At 40.4% G+C, this 15,079-nt stretch overlaps 1 protein-coding gene across 5 annotated transcripts in view; it reads right to left on the bottom strand.

The window, feature by feature from the left end:
* The window catches only part of SPATS2L (spermatogenesis associated serine rich 2 like), a 75,708-nt gene that overhangs the window by 48,671 nt on the left and 11,958 nt on the right, over nucleotides 1-15,079 (bottom strand). For 4 of the 5 annotated variants that reach the window (XM_085228290.1, XM_085228292.1, XM_085228291.1 and 1 more), the window contains exon 2: nucleotides 9,320-9,380. The exons of the other annotated variant lie outside the window; for it this stretch is intronic. The gene's annotated coding sequence lies outside the window, so the exon portion shown is untranslated. The remainder of the gene's footprint in view (nucleotides 1-9,319; nucleotides 9,381-15,079) is intronic. 5 annotated transcript variants of the gene reach the window in all.

The following is a 15,079-nucleotide window of genomic DNA, read 5'->3' as shown; positions in this document are numbered from 1 at the left end:
CGACTTTGGAACAAACTTCTCCCACCCTCCTGGCCCTTCACTAAGGCTGTGTGACTGTATGCCATTTGAAGCAGAGTGCCAGGAATCTGAAGCTGAGTTTTCTCCTTTGACTCTTGACAGTACACATACCATCACATATTTGGACGTCTTACTCACTTGGTTTAGTGCCCTAGCTGAGGTATGTGATCTGATTTGACCTCAACCATCATCAGGTTTACACTACCAAGGATGTGTGGTGGTGGAATGAAGTTGTAGTTCAAAACTGAGGTAGCAGAGCTTCCATTAGCCTTCTTTTCTGACACCACTCTGTAACCTAAGAAAACGCTGACCAGTAGGTTACACTAAACTACAAACAAAAAATAAATACTAAAAATGTTGGAATACAGTAAGCTGGGACATCACTCACCAAATTTTTGTTTCAAAGCAGGGAATCACCAATTCACTGAAATCAGAACTTCTGAAAGAACGATTCCTGTTCTGTAAGTACCTCAGATAAATATTTAAACAAAGGGAAACAGCTCAAATGGAAGAGACTGTGACAACTCATCCAGCAATCCAGTGATAGAAGAATGCTACCTGCCTACAGGTATTGAAGATCTAGTGCCTGTTCCAAATCAGTCTGCAGCAACACTAGAAGTGTGCTTTGTGCTAAAACTCCTCGATCATATGTTAAGAGGGGAAAAGGAATTACTTTACGTATTTTTCATCTTCTTCTCAAACCTACCTATTGGTTTCCTAGCACCAGTCAAGAGCCAGCAAAGGCTTTCCCCCACTCCAGGGCTTCAAAGGAAAGAATCTAAGCATCACTCATCAGCAGCACAACTGCCATGACTGCTCAGGAGGATGCAGGATGCTTGGCTCCTACAGCTCCCTGCTGCAGGGACTGTACCAAGGGACTCCATTCCCTTCTTGTCCCACAGCAGTGGTGAATTTATCACACCCCTGTGGTGCTTTAACACTGCTGAGGGCCTAAAGCCTAGCTGGCATCCTAGAGGAGCATCTGAAAAGCAACTCTCTGATCCAGCATAAACTGAACACGTCTAAAATTCCTGGGCTTATTACATGCATCTCACTAGCAGAGACAAGTCTAGTTTTATCTGGATATAACTACATGGCCAGTAAAATGTTCCTCTCTGATATTCATGGTAGAGGGGTGGGGAAATCTGGAAAGAGAATTTCAGATTGAGAAAACTCACTTTCCACAGCAATACTCGCCAAAACAAACGTTACAGCCTTGCTCTTCCTCAATGCCTGAATAAATCTTGCCAAATATACTGAAAAAGCAAAGTTGTAAAATATGATCTCCTTGAACTCTACATTGACATGAACCTCCTGCAATCCCTATCCTCCCAAAAGGACCATTTTAGTCCTTGCAAACTGCGTATTACCTAAGTCATTCTTGCCAGGTACTTGAATCATAGGAAGTTGTTTACGTCAGCTCATATTTCAGCTCAGAATGACTTTCCAAGAGATAGTGTTAGCTGCTTTGCATCTGTGGTTGCCCAAATGTGAACTGCTAGAATGATAACATCGGAGTATCAAACATAGTAGAGTACTTTTCCTCAGTAACAAACGTTTGTTTAAACAGTACAAACAGAGGAACAAATGTGAATGCTAAGAAGCTTCCACATCTACGCTAACCTGTGTAGTGTGATCATTAGAGTAAACTACTGTCAACTTCAAATAGATTCTAAGTTCAAAAGAAGTCCCAGAGCTACTCACCTTTCAGCTTTGTTTCTACTAAGAATTCTAAGTTCATGCTCTTTCCTCTCTCCAGTTCAGATATCTCTGAAGAGCCAGTTCACCATTACTAAACATGCAGGGCTGATGCTCAAACACATTCTTTAAATTCAAGGATTTATGTAGACTTCCATCCACTGCTTGCACAGCAAATACAGGACAGCACAGTAGAGCTCATGCTCAGAGAAAGATCTTCTGGGCAGAGTGCTTTGGATACAGTTGCTGGAGCTGCACTGGCTGAGCATGCAAGGAAGCATGATGACAGCCAGCACGTTTACAGTGAGGTCTGGGAAAGAACGAACTTTAGAAGAGCTCTGAAAGTACTCCCTAATGTTTCGATGAATTCAGATAAAGCCAGATACTCAAAGGGAGGCAAGAAAGTCCTAAAGAAATGCAGTTAGGTGTTGGGTGACAAATGTTTAAAGTGTATGCAAACTTTTGAAATTATGCATATGCTTGAAGGTAAGTACTTATTTAACCTAAATGTGTCAGAGCTGTCTGAATCTTGCAAGATTGAATCCTGAAATTAAATGCAGCCTTTCATTTTTGTACCACACAGGCCCTCCGAAGAAGATGCAAGTTTTCTCTTAAACACTATTTTAAATTAAATTGTGTACACAGAGATTTGTACATACAAGAAATACTAAAAAATCCTTATAAATTTCTCTACTACAGTGACTTGATGCCTACATGAAATCAGATGCAGACCCAGCAGTGTTCCCCTGTTTACAGTACCCACAGTCACACCCTATACTGGCAGCAATACCACCCGGATTTTGCTGTTCCTAGACTTAGAGACAGCTTGCTTCTCCTCTCTCACTTTCCTGCCCTCAAGGAAAATCTTGATTTCCTATCAAAAGGAAAGCAAAAGGTATTCCTGGAAACAACAACAACAACAGAAGCATTAAATAATCCAACCTATAATTACTTAGTGTTTAAACAGGCCCTTCATCTACTTGCTACTGTACAATAAATAAGTGGCTATTACAGTGTACTGGACCTTGAAGTGCATTTTTTTTTAAAGAAAGAAAAAAAGAAACCAGTTATTCTTTCCAGTTGAAACCAATAATACTCAGGTATTATTGCTCACAGACATAACAAAATTAACGTAAAAGTCCGTGAATGCAGACTGAGTATCGGTAAAAAGAAGCCAAGGCACCTTAAACAGTCTCCCCTGATGACCAGAGACAGTCAGAGAACTTCTCTGCATCTCAAGGTCAGTGTCATATGAGGTCCTGCCTGACATGCACAGACTAAGGCCCTGATTCAGAGGAGGCTTTAAAAAAAACATTGAAGTAAAAAAACCGTACAGACTTCTAAATTGGCCAGAGACAATCCTGATGGACTAATAACATCAGACAGACCTTTACTTTGCATCTGTCTAGAACTTCTGCAAAGGAATAGTTAAGAGACATTGGTAAAGTAACACATTTGCTCTGTGGGATCGAGCATTCAAAATCATCCAGTTAAGTTACTACTTGCAGTTCCCAGCTGTGCCCTATCTGTTGGAACTGTCAGTGTACTGACGGGCACCATACCCAAATTGCTTGAGCAAACATGTATCAGCACACTTCAGATGAGCACCACACAGGAAAGTGTGCCCAATCTCCTTCATCTCTGTTGCCATTGCTGTTAATTATCAATGCTACAATAGAACTTACAACCTCCTATATACTGCAAGTAGGCACTGTCAGAGAAATGGTGACAGATCACAGTTAATTCACTAAGCAAGCTGAATTTTCAGCTTCTCAGCTTGCTTTAACTATTCTGTAAGCAGTAAGAACTGACATACAATAAATTGAGTTGGCTGGGAATTTTCCAATCAAATGGGGCTTTTGTTGGAAAAAAGCATTACTTCATCACAACTGGAACATTTCTCAGAAACATCTGCTGAACAAAGCTTCTCCAAAAAAGCCATTTGAATTCCCCATGAGCCAGTTATCCCTCCCCACACAGCTGATATCACAGTAAAACTTAAGATGACAGAAGTTCATCATATCAAAGTAGGAAATTACTGTGGTTTATGCACCCAGAGAATAGCCAATGACAGTGCTTATTGTCAAGTAAGGCCTTGTATCAGTTATGCCTTTCCTTCGTTCCCCTGGAGTTTCCTCAAAAAATGGCAAAGGTGACTCCTGAAGAGTTTTTGTTTTAAAATGGCTGACAATATACACTTTCATGAAGTCTTGCATAAGGCAGGCATCTTCATTTACAAAGAGCAGTCATGCTCATCATTCAGACTGGCCTCTTACTGTAAACAAACCAAGCAGTCAGAACTAAAACCTCTGGTTTAGCCACACCAAAATGAGCAGGGCTGGCCTTGCAGGCAACAGGAATTACCTGCTATTAGATTCTGTGGTTAACAGAGCTCTACTGCTGGCATCCACAGAACCAAGGAATTGGGTAGAGAGTGCTGACTCCATAGTAACTCAATATTTGGACTCCTCCCCAAAAAGGAAAATGAGACACATACGAGAAGCAGCTTACACAGGAAGAGAAGACCAGCTCTTCCAGGAAGACCAGATGTCTTCCCTAGAAACACAGAACTCCCAATAATGTTGACATACCAGATACTCCAATTGTATCCATCACTATTTTTCTTGATAGTTCTGGCCGTTAGCTGAGACCAGAGAGTCTAACCATCTTGTTCACAATCTGAGCACAGCAAATAGGGAATGCTTTGGCTCCTTTTTGATTGTCTGAACTACACTGTCAGAAGAGAAATACAGTAAGCCTTTTACCACCTTATCCCCATGTACAATCCTGCTTTTGAACAGGGCATAAGTCACAGCTTTGGTCAATTCTTGCAGAACACAGACTCCATCTCAGTGCCCTCAGAGAAAGTTTTTGTCCTAAGAATTCTTCCAACATACTCAGAGCACGACCTCTGAAGATTGAACAAAAAATACAAGCTACCTCTGCCCCACAAGAAACTATCATCTCTAGCATGGGTATTTTCAGAACATACTGGAGAAAAGCAGTCCTGCTTTGTCTTCCCTGCAGGCTGTTTTTTTTTAAGAATATGTTCACTTTTCCCAAGCATTCATAGAAACTTTCATTCATATCAGCATTTCAACTGAAAAGCCGAGAACAATCGTATAGCAGCTTTTAAGGAAATACTGAAGATTCACTGTGTTGTGTGCTTACTGTGTAACTGCCCAAACCTTACAATGCTACATTTCTCTTTTGAGTGAAAAATCCACTAAGAGAATTATGATGCCCACCTTCAACTTTTACATTCAGACATATCACATACATTTGCCCAGTGCTAGTCCCCAGTGACTGAAAAAAGGGAAACATCACTTCCATTTTCAAGAAAGGGAAAAAGGAAGACCCAGGGAACTACAGGCCAGAGAGCCTCACATCTTTGCCTTTGAAGACCATGGAGCAAATCCTCCTGGAGATCTTATGGTACATGTGAGATATGGAGGTAATCAGAGACAGCCAGCACAGCTTTACAAAGGGCAGATCCTGCCTGACCAATCTGGTGGCCTTCTATGATGGAGTGATGACACTGGTGGAAAATTGGAAAAAGGAAGGACAACTACTGTCACCTACCTGGACTTGTGCAAGGCCTCTGACATAGCCTGGAGCGCATCTCCTATGAAGAAAGGTTGAGGGATTTGAGCTTGTTTAGCTTGGAGAACAAAAAGCTCCAGGGAGACTTCATTGTGGCCTTCAAGTACTTGAAAACGAATTACAAGCAGGAGGAGAACGGACTTTTTACATGGTCTGATAGCAATAGGACAAGGGGGAACGGTTTTAAACTAAAAGAGGGGAGATTCAGGTTAGATATTAAGAAGAAATTTTTTCTCAGTGAGTAGTAAGGTGCTAGAATGGGTAGCCCAGAGAGGCTGTGGATGCCCCATTGCTGGAGGCATTCAAGGCCAGGTGGATATGGCCCTTGGCAGCCTCATCTACTGGTTGTCAACCCTGGCTATGGCTGGGTGGTAGGAACTAGACGATCTTCAACCTAAGCCATTCTATAATTCTATGATTTTGTGATGTTTTTCACCATCTGTAGCAAATGCTCATCTATCTTAATTTTACCAGAAGTGGAATAAAGGGCTTTCAGTAACACAGTCTCCTTTAACCCTTATGATTTTCTCAGAAAATACTGTGAACACTCAACTTGTTTTCAGTCTCAGAGTCCGATCTGAAGTACTGCTTGAGCTGTTTGCATCAAACAGCTACTTGTTATTTTTGACAACAGCGTATGAGATCAAAAATAACAGGTTGCAGGGAAGAACAGGGCTACTGACAGTAAAGTGATTCACTTAAATTTTTCCATCAGAATTGAATAAAGATTCCATTCTTCAGATTTTTTCTTTTGCATTTTCCTGGGATAATTACATAGTTCTAACTCTCAACATGTTAATTTTGAAAGCATTTTATGTCTAGCATCATTATGATCTCAGAAAACTTGAAAAGTTATTTTAAGGCAGAAAATTACATATTCCTACAGGCAGTGCCAAGATCCACCTGAGGGCAATTCCATAACTACCTGTATCTGAGACCTCTTGCTCAGTACAAACACCAAAACTTTCTTCAGAACTGCTCTTGCAGAACACCAGAACAGTCAAGTCAAATATGCAGAATCAATTCAGAAGAGTTCTTAAGCACTCCTGAACTTCATGAAATTTAAATAAAAGTTTTCAAACATTCTTCAGAGAAAGATGAACTAAGTACACACTTTTTGAACTGTTTCAGAAGTTTTCATGATATTAACATGAAATTTCACATCTGTAGATAGAAGATAATTTTAATCAAGAGAATTCTTTTCTGGACACCTTACAACAGGATTTTTGTTCTTTGGGTAATTGTTTAGGACTACATTCCATTAAAAAGTGTACTGAGTTTCACTGGGATGGGGTCAACTTTCTTAACAGTGCTGCACTTTGGATCTGCAGCTGCAATAGTGCTGATAACACATCAGTGTTTTGGCTATCATTGAGCAGCGCCTGTACCGTGTCAAGGCTCTCTCTTCCTCCTCACCCACACTGTCCTCATGGCAAACAGGCTGCGGATAGGCAAGAGGTTGGAAGGGGTGGGCTGGAACAGCTGACCCGGACTGGTTGAAGGGATAATTTCATGCTATCCACTATCAAGCTTAGCAATAAAAACAGGGGCAGAAGCTTTTTTGTTGTTGTTTACAAGGTTGCTGTTATTCAGGGACAAGCTGGGTCAACTTTCTGCATGTGGAAAGTGGTGAGCCAATTCCCTTTGCTTTCCTTGTGTTATTTCCCCTCCATCTCCTAACCTTCCTTCATCTGTTATACCATTTTTATCTCAAACCATGAATCTTCTCACTTTCATCCTTCTTATTTTTGCGCTCTGTCCCAACAGTTTGGGGTGGAAGAGACACTGAGCCACTCTGAGTGCTTGGCTGCTGTACAGCGTGAACCTACAGCAAGTCATACAGAAAACCCATGCCAGGTTACTGTACTATACACTTCTTGGTTTCTGATGTAAAACCTGCTGCCAGTATTCAGTGTCTGCAAGATTCCATCATTTCTATACTTACTTATATGGCACTTTAAATCCAAGTAGCTAAGCTATATAAATAGATAAAGAGTATTTTTACTAAATTAGTTTACTGATGGGTATTGAGGTAGAAAGAAACTATAGGAAAACATTTTCAGAATTGATTAGAAGTGTTGGCCTTCTAGAAGAAAGATCTGCACACACCTGCCGCCTTTTAATACAGACCTGGAGGTTTCTCAGAGCTAGAAAACCAGCTCTCTACTAGTCTGAGGGATATACTGACCTCCTTACCTCTGCCTCTCCAGTGGCTTTCCAGCAACAACTTCCTATTTTCAGAGCCACAGACCGTTATTCTGATGTGAAACGCCAAGCACAGCTGAGAAATTACCATCTTTAATTGAAATCACTGAAAGCCAGCTCTGTTCTTCTGAGAAATTCCTGTGTTGTGTAACATTTCAGACATGGGGAAAAATGCTTCCAAGGTATCCAGTTCTCTAGACAGGTCATCTGTTTCTGGCAGTTCAAGGTCTGGTCAGGACCTGACCCAATGATTCACTTAGTTGTAGTAAGTAGTCAGGCAAGCAATATTTCAGACATACTTGGCCACTCTCAGGATCAGCAGATGTGTGGGAACAACTTTGAGCACCCATATCTATCTTCCTTCCTTTGAGGAAGTCACACTACTCACAGCTACCACATTTGAAATGCTAAATGATTAACTAAAAGACAACCTATTCAGCAACTCCCTCTAAGCCTTCCATCACCAAATGCTTTGGCATTTTGTCATGTAAAAAATGCATTAGAAAAAGTTAAAAAGAAATTCTTAAGAAAGGAGAAGTACTGCAGAAATATGTTACATGCAGGACACGTAAGGACGTGCAAATGAGTCCTCCTTCTGCCTTTTATAATAACATCTGAGCATTTCACAAAGCTCAGTACAAGACCTATTTATGCTCCCAACATCTATGCTCAAGTGCAGAAGAATAGTATTGTTATGTATTTTACTAATATAAAAATTAAACTAATTTACTAATATAAAAAATGAGTCACCTATTAAGTGACTCACTGAAGATTTCTCAGTAAGTTATTGATTAGGAACACAATCCAGATGTCCTAGGTTGCAAGTAAACTGGAGAACCTTGAGGACATTTGATGAACAGAAAGGCAAGGTGGCTAGCCCACTTATCAGGCTCAGAACTGCAGCTTATGCTTTCATAATATGCTGGACAGAGACAAACTGATTCCTTTCTAACACAGTAACAGAAGGAATCACCTGATACCTTTAAACGAAGTGTTTTCTTCAAAACAAGTGTCAAAATGTATTGGGTTCAGGCTATCTCTGAACTGAGGCAATCACAGAGTCTCAATTTCTCCACTCCTACACCACTCCTTCCGTCCCCCTCCCCCCCCCCCTCTTTTTTTTTTCCTATATCTATGAAGCTGTCTTTTTCTCACCACCCTCTGAACATGATCTTGGACAGTATTAAGTGAGAGATTATTTCCAAATACGAATTGAAATACAAAAGGATGAGAAGAAGCAGTGGGGCATTAATTATACTAAGAGATTATTAACTTAGTGACACACAGAGAGAAGCCAAAGGAAAGAAATTTAACTGAAGAGGTGAAAGATAGGGTCCACAAACAAAATAGGAACAAAAGCATCTTCTGTGATGTTTAAATAGTCTGCATTTCCATGGTGAGAGTAATCCCTAAAGTTCCTGGCTTGTTATTTCTGAACTGATAGAATCTATGAATAAATAAACTTTATATTTGTTACTCATCACATAAACGTGCAAACGTGAGCACACTTTGCCACTAATCTGTATCATTGTAACAAGTCAAAGCTACAAAGGAAGGAATTAAAATATGTTTCCCAGTTGTTGCATTTGTCTTTGTTTCTCCTTTTTGTTTCTTATTCTGTCATTGCTATGGTATGTGGCATATTCCTCTATGATCAGCTTTAGTAGAACAGGTCAAGAAAGTTGATGAACCTAGCTGTAAAGGATAGATTGAAAGTGTGACAGGAGTTTCTGGCATGTGACTAGGTAAGCTCAGTCACGATGATTTGCAAAGAGAAATATGAAAGATATCTTACCACTGTGAATGTCTCCAGTTTCTGTTTTTGTTTTTCTGTCTTCTCCAGTGGTCTGTATCTCCTGCAAAGACAGATGGAAGATAAAGAAACTTACCAACTAACTCAATTTTTGCTTACTTTAGTGATCTCTCCTTACAGGGGGTGATTTCTTAGAACAGATTTGTTTTAAGTGAGAGTATTGCATGTGTAGTCAAGAACGGATTTAATAACAAGTCTTAGGCAACTACCTAAGCTTGTATGGCAGTGAAGATAAACCCTGTAAATACTGGTATGGGCATCTGTCAGCACCCACACACGTTGACAGCAGCAAATGGATGAAGGATACCCATTTTCACAGAACAGTTTCATATTTTAAATTCAATCTAGTCAGCACACTAGAGTAGTACCTTACATTCAAGTATCTGAGCTGTAAATAAAGATAAACTTTGGATAATGCAAACTGTTCTACCTAGAGAAGCAAGAGGGCTGTAGGTGCAACAAAGTAATTCAGGAGTCACTAATTCAATCTCTCTAAACAACACCAGCATAGTTTCAGTGTGACCATCTTCTAATAAGCAACATCATTAACTCAAGAGCACTGAGTGAACTGAAAATCTGGGGGATGAGCAGCTGGAGAGGAGCTCTGCAGAGAGGGACCTGGGCATCCTGGTGGACGACAGGTTGGCCATGAGCCAGCAGTGTGCCCTCGTGGCCAAAAAGGCCAATGGCATTCTGGGGTGCATTACGAAGAGCATGTCCAGCAGGTCGAGGGAGGTGATCCTCCCCCTCTACTCTGCCCTGGTAAGGCCTCATCTGGAGTACTGTGTCCAGTTCTGGGCTCCCCGGTACAAAAAAGACAGGGATCTCTTGGGAAGAGTCCAGCGGAGGGCCACAAAGATGGTGAAGGGCCTGGAGCATCTCCCCTATGAAGAAAGGCTAAGTGAACTGGGTCTGTTTAGCCTTGAGAAAAGAAGACTGAGAGGGGACCTGATCCAGGTTTATAAATATCTGAGGTGTGGCGGCCATAGTGGTGAGGCCAGTCTCTTTTCAGTGGTACGTGGAGACAGGACGAGGGGAAACGGACATAAGCTGCAGCACAGGAAGTTTCGTACGAATGTGCGTAAGAACTTCTTCACGGTGAGGGTGACGGAGCACTGGAACAGGCTGCCCAGGGAGGTTGTGGAGTCTCCTTCTCTAGAGATATTCAAGTCTCACCTGGACGCCTACCTGTGCAACCTGGTGTAGGGAACCTGCTTTGGCAGGGGGGTTGGTCTCGATGATCTCTAGAGGTCCCTTCCAACCCCTACAATTCTGTGATTCTGTGAAACAAAGGGAAACTCAAAGAGCGACACCAGCACTTCACCTGCAGGACAAGGCCTTTGCTGATTTCCATAGAAATTTTAGAGTAATTCTCTCCTAAAGTTAAAAACATACAGTTACATAGACAGCTGCATGCCCATATGCTGATGGATAGACTCTGATTTCCTCGTTTCATTGGTGGGGAAAAAATAAAGGAACAGAATTAATAGCTACATTTTGTCCTCTTTTCTGCAGCAAAGAGAAGTCAGCCTGCAAACCCAACAACGTGTGCAGGATGTTATTCCTAGTTGCCACTTAAGGCACACTGGTCCTTGTTTGCTCAGGAATAAGATCTGTTCAGCAGCCCCAGCCTAACCCCGGAATTTTCACATCACAGTTCTGAATATACAGTCATTGAAACCAGCCTCTCCTAAGCCAGTACAAATGGTTTCCCTTTGCAAATTGAGTTCTTCCTTCTGCATTAGAAGATATGTGACTGTTTCTGTTTAAGCATTTTGTAATCACATTTTCCCAAAGATTATAGCAAAGCAAGGAAGTCCTATCAGGATCACAGGTTTTATTTTAAAGCAATGTAGAAAGTTCTTAGTTGCTTCTGGAAGAGCCAGGTGTTTCCTGAAGCACTTCACCCAGCAAAACCCCCCAGAACAAAGGCTCTGACAGCTTAGGTCCTAAAGTTCACTGCAATCTAAACACATATTACTGCACGGCTTGCTGAGTCACAGTTACGTTCAAAATAAAAGAGATGAATGGAGCAATTTAAAATGTGATGCTTCACTGAAGAAATACAAGTATTCACACATGTCATGATGTTAAAGAGCTGCTCTGGGTGTCAAATCTACACAGCAAGCACAGATTTGAGAGCTGAAAACGGAGGGGCAGGAAATCTGGTGAAGGAAGAAAACTCACATGCTTTTGGCAGAATACTCATCCTATGGGCCCTATTGGCAATTTGTTCTTTGATGCAAACAAAGACAAGACTTGAGCCTTTATTCCCTTAAAAAGAGACACAAGAAAGAGCCGAGAACAAGACTGCATGCATCTCTCTTGTCCAGTGAGCACTTAAATTGAGACTGGACAGTAAAAGGTCTGGTAGTTACTGCATTTCTTATGCAAAAGAATGGGTCTCTATCTCCTTCCACTAACATCTGTAGTCTGCAGGTGGTATTTTTAGGATTTTAAAAGATAAATTATGCATATTATTGTACTAAGAAATCCTAGCTATTCTTTTTCCCCCAGCATAGCACACTCCCTGCTAAATGCCAGTTTTGTTCTCCCTCAAGCCAAGTTGTGGGAGAGATTCCTTTCCAACTTCAGAGGAAAATTAAAATCTGGAAATCAAACAAGTGGAAATTTACAATCTCAAATATAGATACACAGATTTTTTTCCCTGATCAGTGAATTCTGACAATTTCCACCCTTGTGAACTTCACAAAATACTGGTGACTAAAGTGACAGATAAACATAGAAGTCCACTGTTAATGTGGCCTCAGGTATGAAATATGATCACTGCATGAAATTATTTGAATTAGAATTGTATTTCTTGTACTTTGAAGGTTGTTACTTTTGAAGACTATTTTAAAGGACAAAGAAACACAAGCAAAAAATCGAAGTCAAAAGTCTTTGTTTTGCACTACTGTGCCATAAAAAAGACAAAGTAACCAAGACAGCTACATAAGACATGTGAAATTTACAAAAAAAAAAAAAAAAAACAATGTTTTATCAGATGTTGGAAAGGTTCTTTCTTCCCAAACATTATATAAATCAAGTTTGACCAAATGAGATGCAATACCTTTAAGAAAAAAAGAAAAAGAAATTATAAGGGACATCTCTCCATAATTCACTATCTTCTGATCTACCATTTTGTCCTCATTCTGTGTTCCATGACATATTATTAAAGAAAACATTATGCGGGAAATAATGACTCTAGGGAGACAAAAGGAAATTAAGAGTAAATGTACAACAGTTAAAAGGAACCTTATTTTCTTTCATAATATAAAAGTGAAATACTGTAGCTTGAAGTCTGCAAATGTTTAAGACAATTTCTCAACAAAAGGAAAAGGTCGATTCTTGTATTTGTAGGTTAAAGTGATTTTGTATTTTCAGACAAAAAAAAGACGATCATCAAGTAGGAAACAATGATGTAACTCTGCAGATGAAACAGGCACTTCAGGAACAGTGGCCCATATCCCTTGGTAACAAATCAATGGCTGATGAAGACCATGTGTATGGAAGAAATGCCATTAAATACCCCCTCAGAACCTTAAAAAAAAAAATAAAGCCAGAGAAAAGAAATAAAGAAACCACGGAAGAAATAAGAAGTAGATATTCAGATATCAGACCCGCAGGCCTCATATCAGTGAGGAGTAAGAGCAGCAAAACCAAACATAAGCCAAAAGAAAAGCAGCAGGAATCAGCACTCATCACAGTTTTACAACTTTGGAGAATATACGAATAAATCAGTCGCTTAAATCTCTTCCACATTGAACTCTGAACTCTTTAACAGTTGCTTGATCCTAGTACTAATGTGACATATCGCACACACGAACACCAGAACCAATTACTAATACAACGTAGACCAAAACAGTGGTCCATAGAGATGTGCACCTTAATAGATCGAGAGAGCAGACCCAAAAAGTCTACGAGCTATATAACACTCTGAACAGGAGTCTTTATCCTTGATCAGCTCTCTCCACTTCTGAAAAATTAAAAAAAACAGAAAAACCCAATCTATTACTTCTCTTCTGATGCCTAGTTCTGTCCCCTCAGCCTGAGGTTTCATAACACACCTGCAACACAAGAGAGCTCAAACACTGAACACTGCACTCAGTTGATTCCACTGCAGCCCTATGAGCCTTCTAGATCCTAACAGTAAATACAACCTTCAGCACCTCCAATTCTGAGTAAATATCCTAAAGGCAGGTCAGAAGGTGTTAAGTACAGCAGAGTGACAAAGGTCAGTGCTGAAGGAACATGCAGTGTGAGGAACGAGTCCACAGAAGGCAGGGAACCTTCCACCACATGCTGATGTGACCAAGTACAGAGGTTATTTACAGTCTGCTGTTACAAAAAAAAAAAAAAAAAACAACAAGATTTGCTTGAGAATTTTGGCATTACATTTTTTTGGACATTTTTTGGTTTTAGGTTTTGGCCTGAGCTCGTGAGCCAAATATACTTCCCTAACTGCCAGCACTCAATTGTTTAGCACCTGGAAAGCAAACTTTGATATCCATCACAATTGGCCAAGTCTTAAGATGTTTAGTCCCAGCCTTTTGCTCAACAAAGACTGCCAGCTCTGATGTAGCTGATGTGAGTGGTGCTCCTTGTCTGCCACTGCTTCACTTCAACCCAACTGCAAGATTGCTGCTTTGCACCTCAGTATTTTATCATTTAATAACATTCCTCAAAGTCAAACTGGCTGTCATGATGGTTCATTTTGTGTACTGGAGTTTCTAGCTCCTACCAGGGAATGCAGTCTTAAAGATGCTCAGCAGGATCCAGCTGCTGAGGACAATTCATCTTAATGCATAAAATCTGTATTTCTTACAAAAACAAAACTTGCATACAGTTATAACACAGCACAAGCTCCAGGAGTAAAACTGTCTTCTATCTCGTATTTGCCAAAGATTTTACAACAAAAGGAATCTGTTGACTTTAGGATTGGGAAACAAAAAAATAAAAGCTTTAGGACTGGACCAGCTCCTGCACCAGATCTCTGTCCAGCGACATAAGTATGACAATAATACCTCAGTAGGGCAAAGGATAGGATCCACATACAGCACTGATCCAATCCAGGCAGGAATTGCAGTAAATGAAGAACAGCTGGAACAAGGAAGAAAACCTATAAATGTTGTGTGGTCTTGCTCTTGAAGGTTCTCACAGCAGAAAGCAGGCAGTGCAATCAGAGATACAGCTGGCATGGTCTCAGTTCCAGCCAACACAAGATAGCATGGTTTAAAAAAAAAAAAAAAACAACAGACAAGCTCTGGTGTTCACTATTAGCTTTAAGTTCCAAAGGACTCTGACAGAATTCTTTATGATTTTTCTTCCCCCCCATATCAGACTTTGCTTGGCTCTGTGGGAGCTTTGAGTTGAACTAAAGCACAGATGGTTTTTTCTTTCTTTTTTTTTTTTTTTTTAAAAAAAAAGAAGTCCACATGTAAAAAGTCTGCAAGTACCTTTATTCCCTTAACAGTGATCTGTCTTTATTTTACTCAATTATTCCTACTAATCCAACAGCAGTCAACATTTTCCTCTCAAAGGCCTAAACGTTTTCCTACTGACCAAAATGGAACTGGAATGGACCTGGAACACAGAAAAACGTGAGCCTCATGACACTAGAAAAACAACATCATACAATTACGACACCTGGTATCTCACTACATGAGAAACTTCTCTTAGAAGTTCCCTGTCAAAAGTACCCTGTAAACACAACTGTTGGAGGGCTGGGAACTGCTAAAGCAC

This window comes from Meleagris gallopavo, chromosome 7 (assembly GCF_905368555.1).
Source record: "Meleagris gallopavo chromosome 7, MGAL_WU_HG_1.1, whole genome shotgun sequence".
Classification (NCBI taxonomy): Eukaryota; Metazoa; Chordata; class Aves; order Galliformes; family Phasianidae; genus Meleagris; species Meleagris gallopavo.
Note: the sequence above shows the minus strand (reverse complement) of the source record. Positions and strands in the feature narration are given on the sequence as shown.